This window comes from Bombina bombina, chromosome 1, assembly GCF_027579735.1.
Source record: "Bombina bombina isolate aBomBom1 chromosome 1, aBomBom1.pri, whole genome shotgun sequence".
NCBI classification, from domain to species: Eukaryota; Metazoa; Chordata; class Amphibia; order Anura; family Bombinatoridae; genus Bombina; species Bombina bombina.
The window spans coordinates 515227239-515249305 of NC_069499.1; the positions used below are offsets into that span (position 1 = coordinate 515227239).

Genomic DNA, 22067 nt, shown 5'->3' on the forward strand with positions numbered 1-22067 from the left:
GCTCTTCCATTCGGTTTAGCCACTACTCCCAGAATTTTCACAAAGGTGCTAGGGTCCCTTCTAGCGGTATTAAGACCGAGGGGCATTGCTGTAGCACCTTATCTAGACAACATTCTAATCCAAGCGTCGTCTCTTTCCAAAGCAAAGGCCCATACAGACATTGCTCTAGCCTTTCTCAGATCTCACGGGTGGAAAGTGAACGTAGAAAAGAGTTCCCTGTTCCCGTCAACAAGAGTTCCCTTTCTGGGAACAATAATAGATTCTATAGAAATGAAGATCTTCCTGACAGAGGTCAGAAAATCAAAACTTCTGAGCGCTTGTCAAGTTCTTCACTCTATTCTGCAGCCTTCCATAGCTCAGTGCATAGAAGTAATAGGATTAATGGTCGCAGCGATGGACATAGTTCCTTTTGCTCGAATTCATCTAAGACCATTACAACTGTGCATGCGCAAACAGTGGAATGGGGATTATGCAGACTTGTCTCCCCAGATTCAAGTGGACCAGGTAACCAGGGATTCTCTCCGCTGGTGGTTGTCTCAGGATCACCTGTCTCAGGGAATGAGTTTCCGCAGACCAGAGTGGGTCATCATCACGACCGACGCCAGTCTCTTAGGCTGGGGCACGGTCTGGGACTCTCTGAAAGCTCAAGGTCTATGGTCTCGAGAAGAGTCTCTTCTTCCGATAAACATTTTAGAACTGAGAGCGATATTCAATGTGCTCCTGGCTTGGCCTCACCTGGCAAAGGTCAAATTCATAAGGTTCCAGTCGGACAACATGACGACTGTAGTGTACATCAATCATCAGGGGGGAACAAAGAGTTCCTTGGCGATGAGAGAGGTATTCAAGATCATCAAATGGGCGGAGGATCACTCCTGCCACCTATCTGCAATTCACATCCCAGGAGTGGACAACTGGGAGGCGGATTATTTGAGTCGTCAGACTTTTTCATCCGGGGGAGTGGGAACTCCACCCGGAGGTCTTTGCCCAATTAACTCAACGATGGGGCATTCCAGATATGGATCTGATGGCGTCTCGCCAGAACGCCAAGGTTCCTCGATACGGGTCCAGATCCAGGGATCCCAAGGCGACACTGGTGGATGCATTAGTGGCTCCTTGGTCGTTCAACCTAGCTTATGTGTTTCCACCGTTCCCTCTCCTTCCCAGGCTTGTAGCCAGGATCAAACAGGAGAAGGCTTCAGTGATCTAATAGCTCCTGCGTGGCCACGCAGGACTTGGTATGCAGACCTGGTGAATATGTCATCGGCTCCACCATGGAAGCTACCTTTGAGACAGGATCTTCTAGTACAAGGTCCATTCGAACATCCAAATCTAGTCTCTCTCCAACTGACTGCCTGGAAATTGAACGCTTGATTCTATCTAAGCGTGGGTTTTCTGAATCGGTTATAGATACTTTGGTTCAGGCCAGAAAGCCTGTGACTAGGAAAATTTACCATAAGATATGACAAAAATATATCTGTTGGTGCAGATCCAAGGGATACTCTTGGAGTAAAATTAAGGTTCCAAGAATACTTTCCTTTCTCCAAGAGGGCTTGGATAAAGGTTTGTCAGCTAGTTCTCTTAAAGGACAGATATCTGCTCTGTCGGTTTTGTTACACAAGCGTCTGGCAGCTGTGCCAGATGTACAGGCGTTTGTACAGGCTTTAGTCAGGATCAAGCCTGTGTATAGACCTATGACTCCTCCTTGGAGTCTAAACTTAGTTCTTTCAGTTCTTCAGGGGGTTCCTTTTGAACCTATGCATTCCATAGATGTTAAATTACTATCTTGGAAAGTTTTGTTTTTGGTTGCTATTTCTTCTGCTAGAAGAGTTTCAGAGTTATCTGCTTTGCAGTGTACTTCTCCCTATCTGGTAATCCATACAGATAAGGTAGTTTTGCGTACCAAGCCTGGTTTTCTTCCAAAGGTCGTTTCTAACAGGAATATTAACCAGGAGATTGTGGTTCCTTCTCTGTGTCCGAATCCAGTTTCAAAGAAGGAACGTTTGTTACACAACCTAGATGTAGTCCGTGCTTTAAAATTCTATTTAGAAGCAACTAAGGATTTCAGACAAACATCATCCTTGTTTGTTGTGTATTCTGGTAAGAGGAGAGGACAGAAAGCTACTGCTACCTCTCTTTCCTTTTGGCTGAAAAGCATCATCCGATTGGCTTATGAGACTGCCGGACGGCAGCCTCCTGAACGAATTACAGCTCATTCTACTAGAGCTGTGGCTTCCACATGGGCCTTCAAGAACGAGGCTTCTGTTGATCAGATTTTACAAATTCGATACTTATGCTTCTTCGGAGGCTATTTTTGGGAGAAAGGTTTTGCAAGCCGTGGTGCCTTCCGTTTAGGTAACCTGATTTGCTCCCTCCCTTCATCCGTGTCCTAAAGCTTTGGTATTGGTTCCCACAAGTAAGGATGAAACCGTGGACCGGACACACCAATGTTGGAGAAAACAGAATTTATGTTTACCTGATAAATTTCTTTCTCCAACGGTGTGTCCGGTCCACGGCCCGCCCTGGTTTTTTAATCAGCTTTGAAAAATGTCTTTCTTTATACACTACAGTCACCACGGCGCCCTATAGTTTCTCCTTTTTCTCCTAACCGTCGGTCGAATGACTGGGGGGCGGAGCCAGAGGGGGGACTATATGGACAGCTCTTGCTGTGTGCTCTCCTTGCCATTTCCTGTAGGGGAGGAGAATATCCCACAAGTAAGGATGAAACCGTGGACCGGACACACCGTTGGAGAAAGAAATTTATCAGGTAAACATAAATTCTGTTTTTTCACTGTTATTTCAAATTTTGACAAAATTTGTGTTTCTTAAAGGTGCAGTAACGTTTTTTATATTGCTTGTAAACTTGTTTAAAGTGTTTTCCAAGCTTGCTAGTCTCATTACTAGCCTGTTTAAACATGTCTGACACAGAGAAAACTACTTGTTCATTATGTTTGAAAGCCATGGTGGAGCCCCATAGGAGAATGTGTACTAAATGTATTGATTTCACCTTAAACAGTAAAGATCAGTCTTTAAATGTAAAAGAAATATCACCAGAAGATTCTGACGAAGGGGAAGTTATGCCGACTAACTCTCCCCACGTGTCAGACCCTTCGCCTCACGCTCAGGGGATGCACGCTAATATGGCGCCAATTACATCAGGGACGCCCATAGCGATTACCTTGCAGGACATGGCTGCAATCATGAATAATACCCTGTCAGATGTATTATCCAGGTTGCCTGAATTAAGAGGCAAGCGCGATTGCTCTGGGGTTAGGAGAAATACAGAGCGCGCAGATGCTGTAAGGGCCATGTCTGATACTGCGTCACAATATGCAGATCATGAGGACAGAGAGCTTCAGTCTGTGGGTGACATCTCTGATTCGGGGAAACCTGATTCAGAGATTTCTAATTTTAAATTTAAGCTTGAGAACCTCCGTGTGTTGCTTGGGGAGGTATTAGCTGCTCTGAATGACTGTAACACAGTTGCAGTACCAGAGAAATTGTGTAGGCTGTATAAATACTATGCGGTGCCGGTGTGTACTGATGTTTTTCCTATACCTAAAAGGCTTACAGAAATTATTAGCAAGGAGTGGGATAGACCGGGTGTGCCTTTTTCCCCACCTCCTATATTTAGAAAAATGTTTCCAATAGACGCCACTACACGGGAATTATGGCAGACGGTCCCTAAGGTGGAGGGAGCAGTTTCTACTTTAGCAAAGCGTACTACTATCCCGGTTGAGGACATTTGTGCTTTTTCAGATCCAATGGATAAAAAATTGGAGGGTTACCTTAAGAAAATGTTTATTCAACAAGGTTTTATTTTACAGCCCCTTGCATGCATTGCGCCTGTCACGGCCGTGGCGGCATTCTGGTTTGAGGCCCTGGAAGAGGCCATCCATACAGCTCCATTGACTGAAATTATTGACAAGCTTAGAACACTTAAGCTAGCTAACTCATTTGTTTCTGATGCCATTGTTCATTTGACTAAACTAACGGCTAAGAATTCCGGATTCGCCATCCAAGCGCGTAGGGCGCTATGGCTTAAATCCTGGTCAGCTGACGTGACTTCGAAGTCTAAATTACTCAACATTCCTTTCAAGGGGCAGACCTTATTCGGGCCTGGTTTGAAGGAAATTATTGCTGACATTACTGGAGGTAAGGGTCACACCCTTCCTCAGGACAGGGCCAAAGCAAAGGCCAAACAGTCTAATTTTCGTGCCTTTTCGAAATTTCAAGGCAGGTGCAGCATCAACTTCCTCCGCTTCAAAACAAGAGGGAACTTTTGCTCAATCTAAGCAGGCCTGGAAACCTAACCAGTCCTGGAACAAAGGCAAGCAGGCCAGAAAGCCTGCTGCTGCCTCTAAGACAGCATGAAGGAACGGCCCCCTATCCGGCGACGGATCTAGTAGGGGGCAGACTTTCTCTCTTCGCCCAGGCGTGGGCAAGAGATGTTCAGGATCCCTGGGCGTTGGAGATCATATCTCAGGGATATCTTTTGGACTTCAAAGCTTCCCCTCCACAAGGGTGATTTAATCTTTCAAGGCTATCTGCAAACAGATAAAGAAAGAGGCATTCCTAGGCTGTGTGCAAGACCTCCTAGTTATGGGAGTGATCCATCCAGTTCCGCGGACGGAACAAGGACAGGGTTTTTATTCGAATCTGTTTGTGATTCCCAAAAAAGAGGGAACCTTCAGACCAATTTTGGATATAAAGATCTTAAACAAATTCCTCAGAGTTCCATCTTTCAAAATGGAAACTATTCGGAACCATCCTACCCATGATCCAAGAAGGTCAGTACATGACCACAGTGGACTTAAAGGATGCCTACCTTCACATACCGATTCACAAAGATCATCATCGGTTTCTAAGGTTTGCCTTTCTAGACAGGCATTACCAATTTGTAGCTCTTCCCTTCGGGTTGGCTACAGCCCCGAGAATCTTTACAAAGGTTCTGGGCTCACTTCTGGCGGTTCTAAGACCGCGAGGCATAGCGGTGGCTCCGTATCTAGACAACATCCTGATACAGGCGTCAAGCTTTCAAGTTGCCAAGTCTCATACAGAGATAGTTCTGGCATTCCTGAGGTCGCACGGGTGGAAAGTGAACGAGGAAAAGAGTTCTCTATCCCCACTCACAAGAGTCTCCTTCTTAGGGACTCTTATAGTTTCTGTAGAAATGAAAATTTACCTGACGGAGTCCAGGTTATCAAAACTTCTAAATGTTTGCCGTGTTCTTCACTCCATTCCGCGCCCTTCGGTAGCTCAGTGTATGGAGGTAATCGGCTTAATGGTAGCGGCAATGGACATAGTGCCATTTGCGCGCCTTCATCTCAGACCGCTGCAATTATGCATGCTGAGTCAGTGGAATGGGGATTACACAGATTTGTCCCCTCTGCTAAATCTGGATCAAGAGACCAGAGATTCTCTTCTCTGGTGATTGTCTCGGGTACTCCTGTCCAAGGGTATGACCTTTCGCAGGCCAGATTAGACAATTGTAACAACAGATGCCAGCCTTCTAGGTTGGGGTGCAGTGTGGAACTCCCTGAAGGCACAGGGATCGTGGACTCAGGAGGAGAAACTCCTTCCAATAAATATTCTGGAGTTAAGAGCGATATTCAATGCTCTTCTGGCTTGGCCTCAGTTAGCAACACTGAGGTTCATCAGATTTCAGTCGGACAACATCACGACTGTGGCTTACATCAACCATCAAGGGGGAACCAGGAGTTCCCTAGCGATGTTAGAAGTCTCAAAAATAATTCGCTGGGCAGAGTACCACTCTTGCCACCTGTCAGTAATCCATATCCCAGGCGTGGAGAACTGGGAGGCGGATTTTCTAAGTCGTCAGACTTTCCATCCGGGGGAGTGGGAACTCCATCCGGAGGTGTTTGCTAAATTGATTCATCGTTGGGGCAAACCAGAGTTGGATCTCATGGCGTCTCGCCAGAACGCCAAGCTTCCTTGTTACGGATCCAGGTCCAGGGACCCAGAAGCGACGCTGATAGATGCTCTAGCAGCGACTTGGTTCTTCAACCTGGCTTATGTGTTTCCACCGTTTCCTCTGCTCCCTCGACTAATTGCCAAAATCAAACAGGAGAGAGCATTGGTGATTCTGATAGCGCCTGCGTGGCCACGCAGGACTTGGTATGCAGACCTAGTGGACATGTCATCCTTTCCACCATGGACTCTGCCTCTAAGACAGGATTTTCTGATACAAGGTCCTTTCAATCATCCAAATCTAATTTCTCTGAGACTGACTGCATGGAGATTGAACGCTTGATTCTATCAAAGCGTTGCTTCTCCGAGTCAGTCATTGATACTTTAATACAGGCACAAAAGCCTGTTACCAGGGAAATCTACCACAAGATATGGAGAAAATATCTTTATTGGTGTGAATCCAAGAATTACTCATGGAGTAAGGTTAGGATTCCTAGAATATTGTCCTTTCTCCAAGAGGGCTTGGACAAAGGATTATCAGCTAGTTCCTTAAAGGGACAGATTTCTGCTCTGTCTATTCCTTTGCACAAGCGTCTGGCAGAGGTTCCAGACGTCCAGGCATTTTGCCAGGCTTTGGTTAGAATTAAAGCTGTGTTTAAACCTGTTGCTCCCCCGTGGAGCTTAAACATGGTTCTTAAGGTTCTTCAAGGAGTTCCGTTTGAACCCCTTCATTCCATTGATATTAAACTTTTATCTTGGAAAGTTCTGTTTTTGATGGCTATTTCCTCGGCTCGGAGAGTCTCTGAGCTATCTGCCTTACAATGTGATTCTCCTTATCTGATTTTTCATGCAGATAAGGTAGTTCTGCATACCAAACCTGGGTTTTTACCTAAGGTGGTTTCTAACAAGAATATCAATCAAGAGATTGTTGTTCCATCATTGTGTCCTAATCCTTCTTCAAAGAAGAAACGTCTTTTACATAATCTGGACGTAGTCCGTGCCTTGAAGTTTTACTTACAAGCTACTAAGGATTTTCGTCAAACATCTTCCCTATTTGTCGTTTACTCTGGACAGAGGAGAGGTCAAAAAGCTTCGGCAACCTCTCTTTCCTTTTGGCTTCGGAGCGTAATACGCCTAGCCTATGAGACTGCTGGACAGCAGCCCCCTGAAAGGATTACAGCTCATTCTACTAGACCTGTGGCTTCCACCTGGGCCTTTAAAAATGAGGCCTCTGTTGAACAGATTTGCAAGGCCGCGACTTGGTCTTCGCTTCACACCTTTTCCAAATTTTACAAATTTGATACTTTTGCTTCTTCGGAGGCTGTTTTTGGGAGAAAGGTTCTTCAGGCAGTGGTTCCTTCCGCTTAATCCTGCCTTGTCCCTCCCATCATCCGTGTACTTTAGCTTTGGTATTGGTATCCCACAAGTAATGGATGATCCGTGGACTGGATACACTTAACAAGAGAAAACATAATTTATGCTTACCTGATAAATTTATTTCTCTTGTAGTGTATCCAGTCCACGGCCCGCCCTGTCCTTTTAAGTCTAAATTTTAATTAAACTACTGTCACCACTGCACCCTATGGTTTCTCCTTTCTCTGTTTGTTTTCGGTCGAATGACTGGATATGACAGCTGGGGGAGGAGCTATATAGCAGCTCTGCTGTGGGTGATCCTCTTGCAACTTCCTGTTGGGAAGGAGAATATCCCAAAAGTAATGGATGATCCGTGGACTGGATACACTACAAGAGAAATAAATTTATCAGGTAAGCATAAATTATGTTTTTTCTTTAGCCAATAAAGGTATCACTTATACAGTTTGTTTATTTTATTTTTCATAAAAACAAAGATTTTGAAAGCAAGGAAGAACCTACAACTTCTCCTATATAACCATATACTGTATGTAATTGACAGCAGCTGTGTACATCTACCTGTGCAACTGTCAGAATAAATGCTTTATTCCCTCATCATTTGTATAGGTAGTAAGTTCTTTCGAGCAGTGCTGTCCTACACTTGTATTTAGTTTAATCTGTTTTATGTCTTTTTTATTTTTATTGATTTTGCAAACTTTTTCCTAGCCATGCAGTTTTTTTTCCACAGAAAATTGCACCTTCTGGGTGGCATTATAAAGTAGCTGGGTAGGACAGTATAATACTTTTCTAATATAACATTTTCTGCTATCCAAAGCACAACATTGTTGCATACTTCAACATACATTTATTTAATGACAATTTGTGCAATAAGCATTTAAAAATGCTAATATTATCTAAAACTTTACCCGGGCGCACACTAACGTGTATTTCATTTGAGCTAATTAATGTATACGCCTGATTACTCCTTCCACCAATGGAGGGTCAACCTTTTCCCACTCACTGGCTATAGAGCACTTTGTAGACACAAATATATGAATTGCCAATATTACCTAAGGCCCGGACAGCCTGCCACCCATGATGTTAAAGAGGCCTATCCCAGGGGTCATAGCCACATTGATACCTACACTTTTACAGGGGGAAAACATCTTTCAGGTTGGGGCACTTTCTGGGGTGTTGGAGAGTGCAGTGAGTTTGATCTCCTCACTATAAATGTTCTGGAACTTTGTGCAATCTTCAGGGTTCTTCAGAGCTGCCTTCTGTTGACGAGAGATTTATCTGTGTTTTTAAACAGACTCTCACAGTGGTGGGTGGATTATTTATAGCATAAAGAAGGAACTTGAAGGTCCGACTAATCTCTGTTTAATTTCTGCAGTTTATATTTCAGGAGTGAGCTTTAGGGAAACCGATTTATTTCTCTTTCCCTAGTTTTCTATCAGATTGTGGATCAGTGGGCTCTTCCAGAAATAGATTTAGTGGCTTATTGGTTGAACAACAAGCTCCCCAGATATTTTGACAGGTTTAGGGTTCCCAGGTAGAGTTTGTGGTTGTTCTAGTAGCCCCTTGCTTGGCTTACATCTTTCCATCTCTTGTTGTGCTTCCAAGAGTGATAGCCAAGATCAAGCAGGAAGTATCAGTAATTCTCATTGCTCCAGCTTGGCCTTGCAGAATTTTGTTTGCTGATCTTGTGCCAGTTTCCCTCTGTGTCTTTCCCTTTTTTTGCTAGATGTTAATCACATTTTTTCTGGCAGCAGTTTAAGTGTGCATCTCTTAAAGGTAAAGTTATTGGAAGTATTTTGAAACACTAGGTTACAGATTTTCTTTTTGTCCTCTCTATTGAGCATGGTCAAGTAAATTTTTTACAAAAAGGCAAGATGTGTTTAATGTCCCTTTAAAACTGACTTTAATTACTAGTAGGGGCTTAAACACCCTATTTCTTCTTGCCTATATTATGTTAAAAACGCTATTTTAATACTTGTTTCAATCTAAAACAAGTGCTGTATCATGTTTTTTTTCTCTACTCTCTTGCCTTCATATAATCACTAACCAGTTAAAGAATGTGACCTAACTATAAACGTACTAAATATTGATCCCTTCTGCTCCAACAAAATGTTTTTTGTGTATAAGTTGCTTAGTCAGTAGTTGCAGGAATATGTGGTAGTAGGGAGTGTTATGTTGCCAGAAATGTCTTTTTTTAACTGCATGTATCATTGTTTATTCGCTGGTTCAGTGTTCCCAACATTGGTCTAATTCTTACCTGCGTACTTCCTCATCAGGACTGGACTTGGATAAAAAATAGGACCAAGCATATAAAAAGGCGGAGCAGCCCACATCAGTTAGATCTTTGTTAGCTAGGTGTAATTCTCATGAGATATCTCTCTATCAGACCATACTTGGCCAGTAGTCTTCTTATCCCGGCGTCAAGTGGGATGATAGGAAATATCCCAGAGCAGAGTAAGTTAGTGAAATGAGGTAAGCAGTACTCACGGTAGACGGGGGGTAGCCCTTCAGGGCAATAAGAAGAAGGCATAGAATGGTCAAGACAGGCTGAGTCCGGCAACAGGAAGGCAATCCAGCAGTAAAGCAGCAGTACAGGGGTGAACCAATAGAAAGAGCAGGAACAGGCGGGTATCGGCTTCAAACGAAATCCAGCAGTGTAACAGTTCAGGGGTAAACCAATAGAATGATCAGACAGGCAGAGTTCGGCAACAATATGGCAATCCAGTAGTTCAGGGGTTAAGCAAGCAGAGTGGTCAGACAGGCAGAGTTCAATATCAGTATGCCAATCCAGCAATTTCATTCATTAAGCAAGCAGAGTGGTCAGACAGGCAGAGTTCAATATCAGTATGCCAATCCAGCAATTTCATTCATTAAGCAAGCAGAGTGGTCAGACAGGCAGAGTTCAGTAACAGTATAGCAATCCAGCAATTCAGTAACACAGCACCCAGGAGAACACGAAGCAACTTCTATACTTGGGCAGTGTATGTAAGCAGATTCACGCCAAGCAGCTCAAAGGATCTGGCTTCACAGGAACCGCCACATCCCTGGCAACAGCCTGAGCAGCAACCGCCGCATCCCTGGCAACAGCCAGGGCGGCGCAGGAAGCGGCGTGACACTTGGTATCCATAATACACCAGATCTCTCGTCCTGCAGCACCTCTGCTTAACAGCCAGACAGAAAATGCACTTTCTGCTTTACAAAATAGGCAGATTGTAACAGCTTTCCTATTCTCAAACATATTAAAAGAGACTGGTAAATAGCAGCAAGGCTCACATAAGAGCCCACACGGGCATTTGCCATGAATTCCCTATAGCCAGAGAGAGCCTTTTAGTCATTAAGATGTTGTTAAAAACAGTAGTTTTGTTAAAGTTCTATACATTTTATAATTTATAAAGCATAGCACTATAAAAAGTAAACAAAAATCCTTCAAATAATCCTTCAAAGTAATTCCAGTATATTCCTCTTATATAGTCAACTATAGCATCCATAAGACTATACAGGAAATGTGGTCTAAATAACACCAGCCTCACTATAAACTTCTACTGGACCAAAAAGTTCCATACATTTTTATTTTTCCCCAAGAACATTAAGATTTATCAAAGTTCTCAAACATAATAAAATAAGAAGTAAAAATGGGCCAGATAATCCTAATGTACAATGGTGGCACTGCACAAGCTTCAGGGATGGTCCAATCCCACAACCTTCATTTAAGGACATAGGGACCTGAATAAAACTAACATTCGAAATACTGCTGTAGTAGTTTTATGGTGTAATTCACGTGGGTGGTAAAATATAGGCTGACAAGACTTATGGGGGACAATAGACTCAATGATTGCTCTACATAGGGATTTTGATTTCAACCCCATTGATTATGAATTTGGATCAGTTGTCTTCAGAGAATGGAAATACCACGTCTAAGTAACCATTTTGTTAGGTTGATGTTGTAAAAAGTTATTTAATTGAATGGCATTGTTCAAGTGCTATGCAGTTAATTTTCATAAAGGACACAGTAAAGTCAAAATTCAACTATCTTGGCTCCTCCCTGGGTATTATTCAACAGTCGAGAAACCCCCTTTCTGAGGGAGTGGACATAACAGACCACTCCCCCATTTACCTAATCATATTTAACTCTTCCTCTAACCCTTTCTACTCCTTATTCTGTCCAACATCCGGGTGGACAGGACTTGGGGGCTCTCTCTCTTCTCTTCCATAAATCTTGAGGATGGCCCTGTAGTTCCTCTGGCTATGCGGCACGAGCGGTGCAGAATTCGGATATCTGGGTAGACATCCTGGTCAGACTTCTTGTCCTGTGTGGACTTGAGAAGCGGCACGTTTTAAGTATTCCTGTTTCAGGGTAATCTCATTGCTGCATCTCATCTACATGTCTGCTTTTGACCGGGTCTGCAACTTTCCCCACCGTGAGTCCCTTTTGGAACTTTGTGCGAATCTGCTTGTGTTTGGCAATATTGTGCAGACTTACATTGGATTGTTTCGCTGTATAGATACTCACAATTGCCCGCTGCCCATGACATCATTGAACATGATAAAAGGTATGTTTTGCCTGTTTTTGATTACGTTAATGTTGCTCTCTTTATTTCATTATTGGGGCTATTTTAAATGCTTTGATATATTATTTGCAGCCCTGAGCCAAAATCTGTACCAACATATGCCTTATGTGATAAACTCTATTGGCAAGACAAAGTTATGCAAAGTCTGTATTGGACAAATTTATAGTGGCAGCTTCTCTATCCCCACTGTTTCTAAGGAGCCTGTTGTTTGTATTGATTCCCATCACTCTTGGTCTGATGGAGAAATGTTTTCGGATGAAGCTGAAGTATCTGTTGCAATGTCATCTAATTCGATGTGAGATTTTAATAAAACAGTCATAGAGACTGTTGGTATAGAAGATGAGCAAGAACCAAATATTTCTGATTGGTTTAAAAGTAAATCAGGATTATTTTTTTCAGATTGATGATTCTGGGGCATTTAAAGATATTTAAAGAAACAAATGGAACAAAACCTTAAAGGGACATTAAACACTTTGACATGGTAATATAAAATGATAAATCCTATATATAAAAAAACTCTATAATATACCTTCATTATTTATTTTGTCTCCTTTTCCTGTAATTCTATTCTGAAATTGTGAGCATTTCAGTTCCTCTTTGAAATTGAAGTACAGAATACTGTTAAATTCCACACAGTCATTGGGGGATAGTTATCAACGTGTCAACTTTCCTGCCTTCGCCGGCCCAATACGCCCGCCTAAGCTCGCCTACCATCGCCGCCGCTGACCTGAAAAAATTAGTCTAAGTTATTAATAAATCTGTCAAAAAGCCGTGCACCAAGTACGGGGCGATGAGCAGCGGACTGTGAGAGTTATCACTCATCCGATCTCGCTGCTCTAAGGCTTTTTTACAGCTTTATTGCTAACCTGTCACTAAGCACCCACACTAAACTACACTGTTCTACCCCCTATACCGGCGCCCCCGGAGCCCCCCGCAACTCAATAAAGTTACAACCCCTAAACCGCCGCTCCTAGACCCCGCCGCAACTCTTATAAATGTATTAACCCCTAAACCGCCGCTCCCGGACACCGCTGCAACCTACATTATACCTAGTAACCCCTATCCTGCCCCCTATGCCGCCCTCTATAATAAAGTTATTAACCCCTATCCTGCTGATCCCGCACCTCGCCGCAACTAAATAAATAGTTTAACCCCTAAACCGCCGCTCCCGGACCCTGCCGCAACCTATATTAAATTTATTAACCCCTAATCTGCCCCCCCCCTACACCGTCGCCATCTATAATACATTTATTAACCCCTATCCTGCCCCCCACTACACCGCCGCCACTGTAATAAATTTATTAACCCCTAAACCTAAGTCTAACACTAACCCTAACACCCCCCTAACTTAAATATTAATTAAATAAATCTAAATAATATTTCAATTATTAACTAAATTAATCCTATTTAAAACTAAATACTTACCTTTAAAATAAACCCTAATATAGCTACAATATAAATAATAATTATATTGTAGCTATCTTAGGATTTATTTTTATTTTATAGGTAACTTTCAATTTATTTTAACTAGGTACAATAGCTATTAAATAGTTATTAAATATTTAATAGCTACCTAGCTAAAATAAAGAGAAATTTAACTGTAAAATAAAAACTAACCTAAGTTACAATTACACCTAACACTACACTATACTTAAATAAATTATTCCTATTTAAAACTAAATACTTACCTGTAAAATAAACCCTAGGATAGCTACAATGTAATTAATAATTACATTGTAGCTATTTTAGGATTTATATTTATTTTACAGGTAACTTTGTATTTATTTTAGCTAGTTAGAATAGTTATTAAATAGTTATTAACTATTTAATAACTACCTAGCTAAAAGAAATACAAAATTACCTGTAAAATAAATCCTAACCTAAGTTACAATTAAAACTAACACTACACTATCATTAAATAAATTAAATACAAATAACTACAATTAAATACAATTACATAAATAAACTAACTAAAGTACAAAAAAATAAAAAAATAGGTTACAAACATTTAAAGCAAATTACACCTACTCTAAGCCCCCTAATAAAATAACAAAGCCCCCCAAAATAAAAAAATGCCCTACCCTATTCTACATTAAAAAAGTTCAAAACTCTTTTACCTTACCAGCCCTTAAAAGGGCCTTTCTCTTGTAAGGTGTATCCAGTCCACGGATCATCCATTACTTGTGGGATATTCTCATTCCCAACAGGAAGTTGCAAGAGGACACCCACAGCAGAGCTGTAATATAGCTCCTCCCCTAACTGTCATATCCTGTCATTCTCTTGCAACTCTCAACAAGCTAGGATGTTGTAGGAGAGAGTGGTTAAATATAGTTAGTTTATTTTCTTCAATCAAAAGTTTGTTATTTTTAAATAATACCGGAGTTGTGCTATTTTGTCTCAGGCAGTAAATAGAAGAAGAATCTGCCTGAGGTTTCTATGATCTTAGCAGGTTGTAACTAAGATCCATTGCTATTCTCACATATGTCTGAGGGGATTACACAGATGAGGTAACTTCAGCGAGAGAATGGCGTGCAGTTTATTCTGCTATCAGGTATGTGCAGTTATAATTTTTTCTAGAGATGGAAAACACTAGAAAATGCTGCTGATACCGGATTAATGTAAGTTAAGCCTGAATACAGTGATTTAATAATGACTGGTATCATGCTTACTCCCAGGGGTAATACCCTTATGATATTGCAATCTAAACGTTTGCTGGCATGTTTACTCGTTTTTATATATGCATTGGTGATAAAACTTTATTGGGGCCTAGTTTTTTCCACATGGCTGGCTTAAATTTTGACTAGAAACAGTTTTACTGAGGCTTTCCACTGTTATAGTATACAAGTTACAGTTGGTGCAGTTAAAATTACAAACTGTGACATCCAGCTTCCCTCAGGAGTCCCCTGTATGCTATAGGACATCTCTAAAGGGCTCAAAGGCTTTCCAAAGTCGTTTATTGGGGAAGGTAGGACCACAGCTTGCTGTGGCAGTTGGTTGTGACTGTTAAAAAAAAAAAAAAAAAAAAAGTCTATTTCGTTTTTTTGATCCGTTTTTTGAACTAAGGGGTTAATCATCCATTTGCAAGTGGATGCAATGCTCTGCTAGCCTATTACATACACTGTAAAAATTTCGTTTGATTTACTGCATTTTTTCACTGTTTTTCAAATTCTGACAAAATTTGTTTCTCTTAAAGGCACAGTACCGTTTTTTATATTTGCTTGTTAACTTGATTTAAAGTGTTTTCCAAGCTTGCTAGTCTCATTGCTAGTCTCTATAAACATGTCTGACATAGAAGAAACTCCTTGTTCATTATGTTTAAAAGCCATGGTGAAACCCCCTCTTAGAATGTGTACCAAATGTACTGATTTCATTTTATGCAATAAGGATCATATTCTGTTTTTAAAAAAATTATCACCAGAGGAATCTGACAAGGGGAAAGTTATGCCGACTAACTCTCCCCACGTGTCAGACCCTTTGACTCCTGCCCAAGGGACTCACGCTCAAATGGCGCCAAGTACATCTAGGGCGCCCATAGCGTTTACTTTACAAGACATGGCGGCAGTCATGGATAATACACTGTCAGCGGTATTAGCCAGACTACCTGAACTTAGAGGTAAGCGAGATAGCTCTGGGGTGAGACAAAATGCAGAGCATACTGACGCTTTAAGAACCATGTCTGATACTGCCTCACAATATGCAGAAGCTGAGGAAGGAGAGCTTCAGTCAGTGGGTGATGTTAATGACTCAGGAAAGATACCTGATTCTAATATTTCTACAATTAAATTTAAGCTTGAACACCTCCGCGTGTTACTTAGGGAGGTTTTAGCTGCTCTGAATGACTGTGATACCATTGCAGTGCCAGAGAAATTTTGTAGACTGGATAAATGCTTTGCAGTGCCAGTGTGTACTGATGTTTTTCCAATACCTAAAAGGTTTACAGAAATTATTAATAAGGAATGGGATAGACCAGGTGTGCCGTTCTCTTCCCCTCCTATTTTTAGAAAAATTTTTTCCAATAGACGCCACCACACGGGACTTATGGCAGACAGTCCCTAAGGTGGAGGGAGCAGTTTCTACTCTAGCAAAGCGTACTACTATCCCTGTCGAGGACAGTTGTGCTTTTTTAGAGCCAATGGATAAAAAATTAGGAGGTTACCTTAAGAAAATATTTATTCAACAAGGTTTTATCCTACAGCCCATTGCATGCATTGCCCCTGTCACTGCTGCTGCGGCGTACTGGTTTGAGTCTCTGGAAGAGGCTTTACAGGTAGAGACTCCATTGGATGATATACTTGGCAAACTTAGAGCACTTAAGCTAGCCAATTATTTTATTTCTGATGCCATTGTTCATTTGAATAAACTAACGGCTAAGAATTCTGGTTTTGCTATACAGGCGCGCAGAGCGCTATGGCTTAAATCATGGTCAGCTGACGTGACTTTAAAATCTAAGCTACTTAACATTCCCTTCAAGGGGCAGAACCTATTCGGGCCTGGTTTGAAGGAGATTATTGCTGATATCACGGGAGGAAAAGGTTGTGCCCTTCCTCAGGACAGGTCCAAATCTAGGGCCAAACAGTCTAATTTTCGTGCCTTTCGAAACTTCAAGGCAGGTGCGGCATCAACTTCCTCTAATAATAAACAAGAGGGAACTTTTGCTCAATCCAAGACGGTCTGGAGACCAAACCAGACCTGGAAAAAAGGTAAGCAGGTCAAAAAGCCTGCTGCTGCCTCTAAGACGGCATGAAGGAACGACCCCCTATCCGGTAACGGATCTAGTAGGGGGCAGACTTTCACTCTTCGCCCAGGCGTGGGCAAGAGATGTTCAAGATCCCTGGGCGTTGGAAATTATATCCCAGGGATATCTTCTGGACTTCAAAGCTTCCCCCCCCAAAAGGGAGATTTCACCTTTCACAATTATCTGCAAACCAGATAAAGAGTGAGGCATTCTTACACTGTGTACGAGACCTCCTAGTTATGGGAGTGATCCATCCAGTTCCAAAGGAGGAACAGGAACAGGGTTTTTACTCAAATCTGTTTGTGGTTCCCAAAAAAGAGGGAACCTTCAGACCGATTTTGGATCTAAAGATCTTAAACAAATTCCTCAAAGTTCTATTCGTACCATCCTACCACTGATCCAGGAGGGTCAATATATGACTACAGTGGATCTAAAGGATGCTTATCTTCACATTCCGATACACAAAGATCGTCATCGGTTTCTCAGGTTTGCCTTTCAAGACAGGCATTACCAGTTGTAGCTCTTCCCTTTGGATTAGCTACAGCCCCAAGAATCTTTACAAAGGTTCTAGGGTCGCTTTTGGCGGTCCTAAGGCCGCGGGGCATAGCAGTAGCCCCTTATTTAGACGACATCCTGATACAGGCGTCAAACTTCCAAATTGCCAAGTCTCATACGGACGTAGTACTGGCATTTCTGAGGTCGCATGGGTGGAAAGTGAACGAGGAAAAGTGTTCTCTATCCCCACTCACAAGAGTTTCCTTTCTAGGGACTCTGATAGATTCTGTAGAAATGAAAATTTACCTTGACGGAGTCCAGGTTATCAAAGCTTCTAAATTCCTGTCGGGTTCTTCATTCCATTCCGCGCCCTTTGGTGGCTCAGTGTATGGAAGTAATCGGCTTAATGGTAGCGGCAATGGACATAGTGCCGTTTGCACGCTTACATCTCAGACCGCTGCAACTATGCAGGCTCAGTCAGTGGAGCAGGGATTACACAGATTTGGCCCCTCAACTGAATCTGGACCAAGAGACCAGGGATCCTCTTCCCTGGTGGCTATCTCGGGTCCATCTGTCCAAAGGTATGACCTTCGCAGGCCAGATTGGACTATTGTAACAACAAATGCCAGCCTTCTAGGTTGGGGTGCAGTCTGGAACTCCCTGAAGGCTCAGGGATTGTGGACTCAGGAGGAGTCTCTCCTTCCAATAAATATTCTGGAACTAAGAGCGATATTCAAGGCTCTTCAGGTTTGGCCTCAGTTAGCAACTCTGAGGTACATCAGATTTCAGTCGGTCAACAACACGACTGTAGCTTACATCAACCATCGAGGGGGAACAAGAAGTTCCCTAGAGATATTAGAAGTTTCAAAAATAATTCACTGGGCAGAGATTCACTCTTGCCACCTATCAGCTATCCATATCCCAGGTGTAGAGCACTGGGAGGCGGATTTTCTAAGTTGTCAGACTTTTCATCCGGGAGAGTGGGAACTCCATCCGGAGGTATTTGCACAACTGATTCTCCGTTGGGGCAAACCAGAACTGGATCTCATGGCGTCTCGCCAGAACGCCAAGCTTCCATGTTACGGATCCAGGTCCAGGGATCCCAAGGCGACACTGATAGATACTCTAGCAGCGCCCTGGTCTTTCAACCTGGCTTATGTGTTTACACCGTTTCCTCTGCTCCCTCGACTGATTGCCAAGATCAAGCAGGAGAGAGCATCAGTGATTCTGATAGCACCTGCGTGGCCATGCAGGACCTGGTATGCAGATCTAGTGGACATGTCATCCTTTCCACCATGGTCTCTGCCTCTGAGACAGGACCTTCTACTTCAGGGTCCTTTCAACCATCCAAATCTAATTTCTCTGAGGCTGACTGCCTGGAGATTGAATGCTTGATTTTATCAAAGCGTGGCTTCTCCGAGTCAGTTATTGATACCTTAATACAGGCACGAAAGCCTGTCACCAGGAAAATTTACCATAAGGTATGGCGTAGATATCTTTATTGGTGTGAATCCAAGGGTTACTCATGGAGTAAGGTCAGGATTCCTAGGATTTTATCTTTTCTCCAGGAAGGTTTGGAAAAAGGATTGTCAGCTAGTTTCTTAAAGGGACAGATTTTTGCTCTGTCTATTCTTTTGCACTAGCGTCTGGCAGATGTTCCAGACGTTCAGGCATTTTGTCAGGCTTTAGTTTGAATCAAGCCTGTGTTTAAACCTGTTACTCCACCATGGAGCTTAAACTTGGTTCTTAAGGTTCTTCAAGGAGTTCCGTTTGAACCTCTTCATTCCATAGATATCAAACTTTTATCTTGGAAAGTTCTTTTTTTTTTTGGTAGCTATTTCCTCGGCTCGTAGAGTCTCTGAGCTATCTGCCTTACAATGTGATTCTCCTTATCTGATTTTTCATGCAGATAAGGTAGTCCTGCGTACCAAACCTGGGTTCTTACCTAAGGTGGTATCTAACAAGAATATCAATCAAGAGATTGTGGTTCCATCCTTGTGTTACACAATCTGGACGTGGTATGTGCTTTAAAGTTTTACTTACAAGTTACTAAAGATTTTCGTCAAACATCTGCTTTGTTTGTTGTCTACTCTGGACAGAGGAGAGGTCAAAAGGCTTTGGCAACCTCTTTTTCTTTTTGGCTAAGAAGCTTAATCCGCTTAGCCTATGAGACTGCTGGACAGCAGCCTCCTGAAAGGATTACAGCTCATTCCACTAGAGCTGTGGCTTCCACTTGGGCCTTTAAAAATGAGGCTTCTGTTGAACAGATTTGCAAGGCGGCGACTTGGTCTTCGCTTCATACTTTTTCAAAATTTTACAAATTTGATACTTTTGCTTCTTCGGAGGCTATATTTGGGAGAAAGGTTTTACAGGCAGTGGTTCCTTCCATTTAAGTTCCTGCCTTGTCCCTCCCTTCATCCGTGTACTTTAGCTTTGGTATTGGTATCCCACAAGTAATGGATGATCCGTGGACTGGATACACCTTACAAGAGAAAACACAATTTATTCTTACCTGATAAATTTATTTCTCTTGTGGTGTATCCAGTCCACGGCCCGCCCTGTCATTTTAAGGCAGGTAATTTTTAAGTTTAAACTACAGTAACCACTACACCCTATGGTTCCTCCTTTCTCGGCTTGTTTTCGGTCGAATGACTGGCTATGACAGTTAGGGGAGGAGCTATATTACAGCTCTGCTGTGGGTGTCCTCTTGCAACTTCCTGTTGGGAATGAAAATATATCACAAGTAATGGATGATCCGTGGACTGGATACACCACAAGAGAAATAAATTTATCAGGTAAGCATAAATTGTGTTTTTGTGGGGCATACCTCAAAGAATTCAGCTCTTTTGCCTGTAAAAGAAAAATACAACCCCTCCCCCCACATTAAAACCCACCACCCACATACCCCTAATCTAACCCAAACCCCCCTTAAAATAACCTAACACTAATCCCCTGAAGATCATCCTACCTTTAGTCGTCTTCACTCAGCCGAGCCACCAATGGAACTGAAGAGGAGATCCGGAGCGGCAGAAGTGATCCTCCAAGGGGCGCTGAAGAAATCTTCCATCCGATGAAGTGATCCTCCAGTCGGCGCTGAAGAAGTCTTCCATCCGGGCGATGTCATCTTCCAAGCGGGGTCTTCAATCTTCATCCCGCCGACGCGGAACATCCTTCTTTCCCGACGGACTACCGATGAATGAAGGCTCCTTTAAGGGACGTCATCCAAGATGGTGTCCCTTCAATTCCGATTGGCTGATAGGATTCTATCAGCCAATCGGAATTAAGGTAGGAAAAATCTGATTGGTTGATTGAATCAGCCAATCAGATTGAGCTGGCATTCTATTGGCTGATCGGAACAGCCAATAGAATGCAAGCTCAATCTGATTGGCTGATTGGATCAGCCAATCAGATTGAGCTCAGGGTTTATTAGGGTTTATTTTAAAGGTAAGTATTTAGTTTTAAATAGGATTAATTTAGTTAATAATTGAAATATTATTTAGATTTATTTAATTAATATTTAGGTTAGGGGGGTGTTAGGGTTAGTGTTAGACTTAGGTTTAGGGGTTAATAAATTTATTACAGTGGCGGCGGTGTAGTGGGGGGCAGGATAGGGGTTAATAAATGTATTATAGGTGGCGACGGTGTAGGGGGGGGCAGATTAGGGGTTAATAAATTTAATATAGGTTGCGGCAGGGTCCGGGAGCGGTGGTTTAGGGGTTAAACTATTTAGTTGCGGCGAGGTGCGGGATCAGCAGGATAGGGGTTAATAACTTTATTATAGAGGGCGGCGGTATAGGGGGAGCAGGATAGGGGTTACTAGGTATAATGTAGGTTGCGGCGGTGTCCAGGAGCGGTGGTTTAGGGGTTAATACATTTTATTATAGTTGCGGCGGGGTCAGGGAGCGGCGGTTTAGGGGTTAATATGTATAGAGTAGCTTGCGGTGGGCTCCGGCAGCGGCGGTTTAGGGGGTAATAACTTTATTTAGTTGCGGCGGTGTAGTTGGGGGACAGCTTAGGGGTGTTTAGACTCGGGGTACATGTTAGGGTGTTAGGTGTAGACAGCTCCCATAGAAATCAATGGGATTTCTGGCAGCAGCGAACTTGTACTTTCGCTATGGTCAGACTCCCATTGATTCCTATGGGATCCACGGCCTCCAGGGCGGCGGATTGAAAACCAGGTACGCTGGGCCGGAAAAGTGCCGAGCGTACCTGCTAGTTTTTTGATAACTAGCAAAAGTAATCAGATTGTGCCGCACTTGTGTGCGGAACATCTGGAGTGACATAAGAATCGATCTGTGTCGGACTGAGTCCGGCGGATCGAAGCTTACGTCACAAAATTCTACTTTTGCCGGTCTCTAGCCTTTGATAACTAAGGCGAATCAGCCTCGCCACAAATACGCTGCGGAATTCCAGCGTATTTGAGGTTGACGGCTTGATAACTACCCCCCATTGGCTGTACTCTCTAGTGACCTATTTATAACTGTCCCTAATTGGCCACCACAGCATAAAACCTAAGTGGCAACATGGCAGCTCCCAATGTTTTATAGACATTAAAAGGTTACTTATTATTTCACTATTTAAACAAATAATGACATTTTAGCAAATAAATCTACTTGTTATTCTCAGACTAATCATGTCTTTGAATGCATCATTCTATCTAGCTTTTTTTTTGTTAAATGTCCCTTTAAGAAATTGTTTATGCAGGAGGGAGCAATGTTTCAGCCTTTATTTGCTCTGTTTTCTGTTATTAAAGCTAAAAAGGGGGTTGATCTGTCAATATTATGCAAACAATTTCTTATTTTCTTGAGGCTCATGAGTTTATGCATTTTATTTTAGACCTAACAAAAGTTAACACCTTTCTGATGTCTGCAGCAACTGAAATGCTTCAATTAAATGCAAATCCATGGTTACAGCAAATCTGATAAGGCAAGCACTCTGGTTACACCACTGGGAAGCTGATTCCAGTTATAAAG

At 42.5% G+C, this 22067-nt stretch overlaps 1 protein-coding gene across 3 annotated transcripts in view; it reads left to right on the top strand.

Moving 5' to 3' along the window:
- The window catches only part of PMS1 (PMS1 homolog 1, mismatch repair system component), a 508329-nt gene that overhangs the window by 236360 nt on the left and 249902 nt on the right, over window positions 1–22067 (top strand). The gene's annotated exons all lie outside the window — the stretch shown is intronic.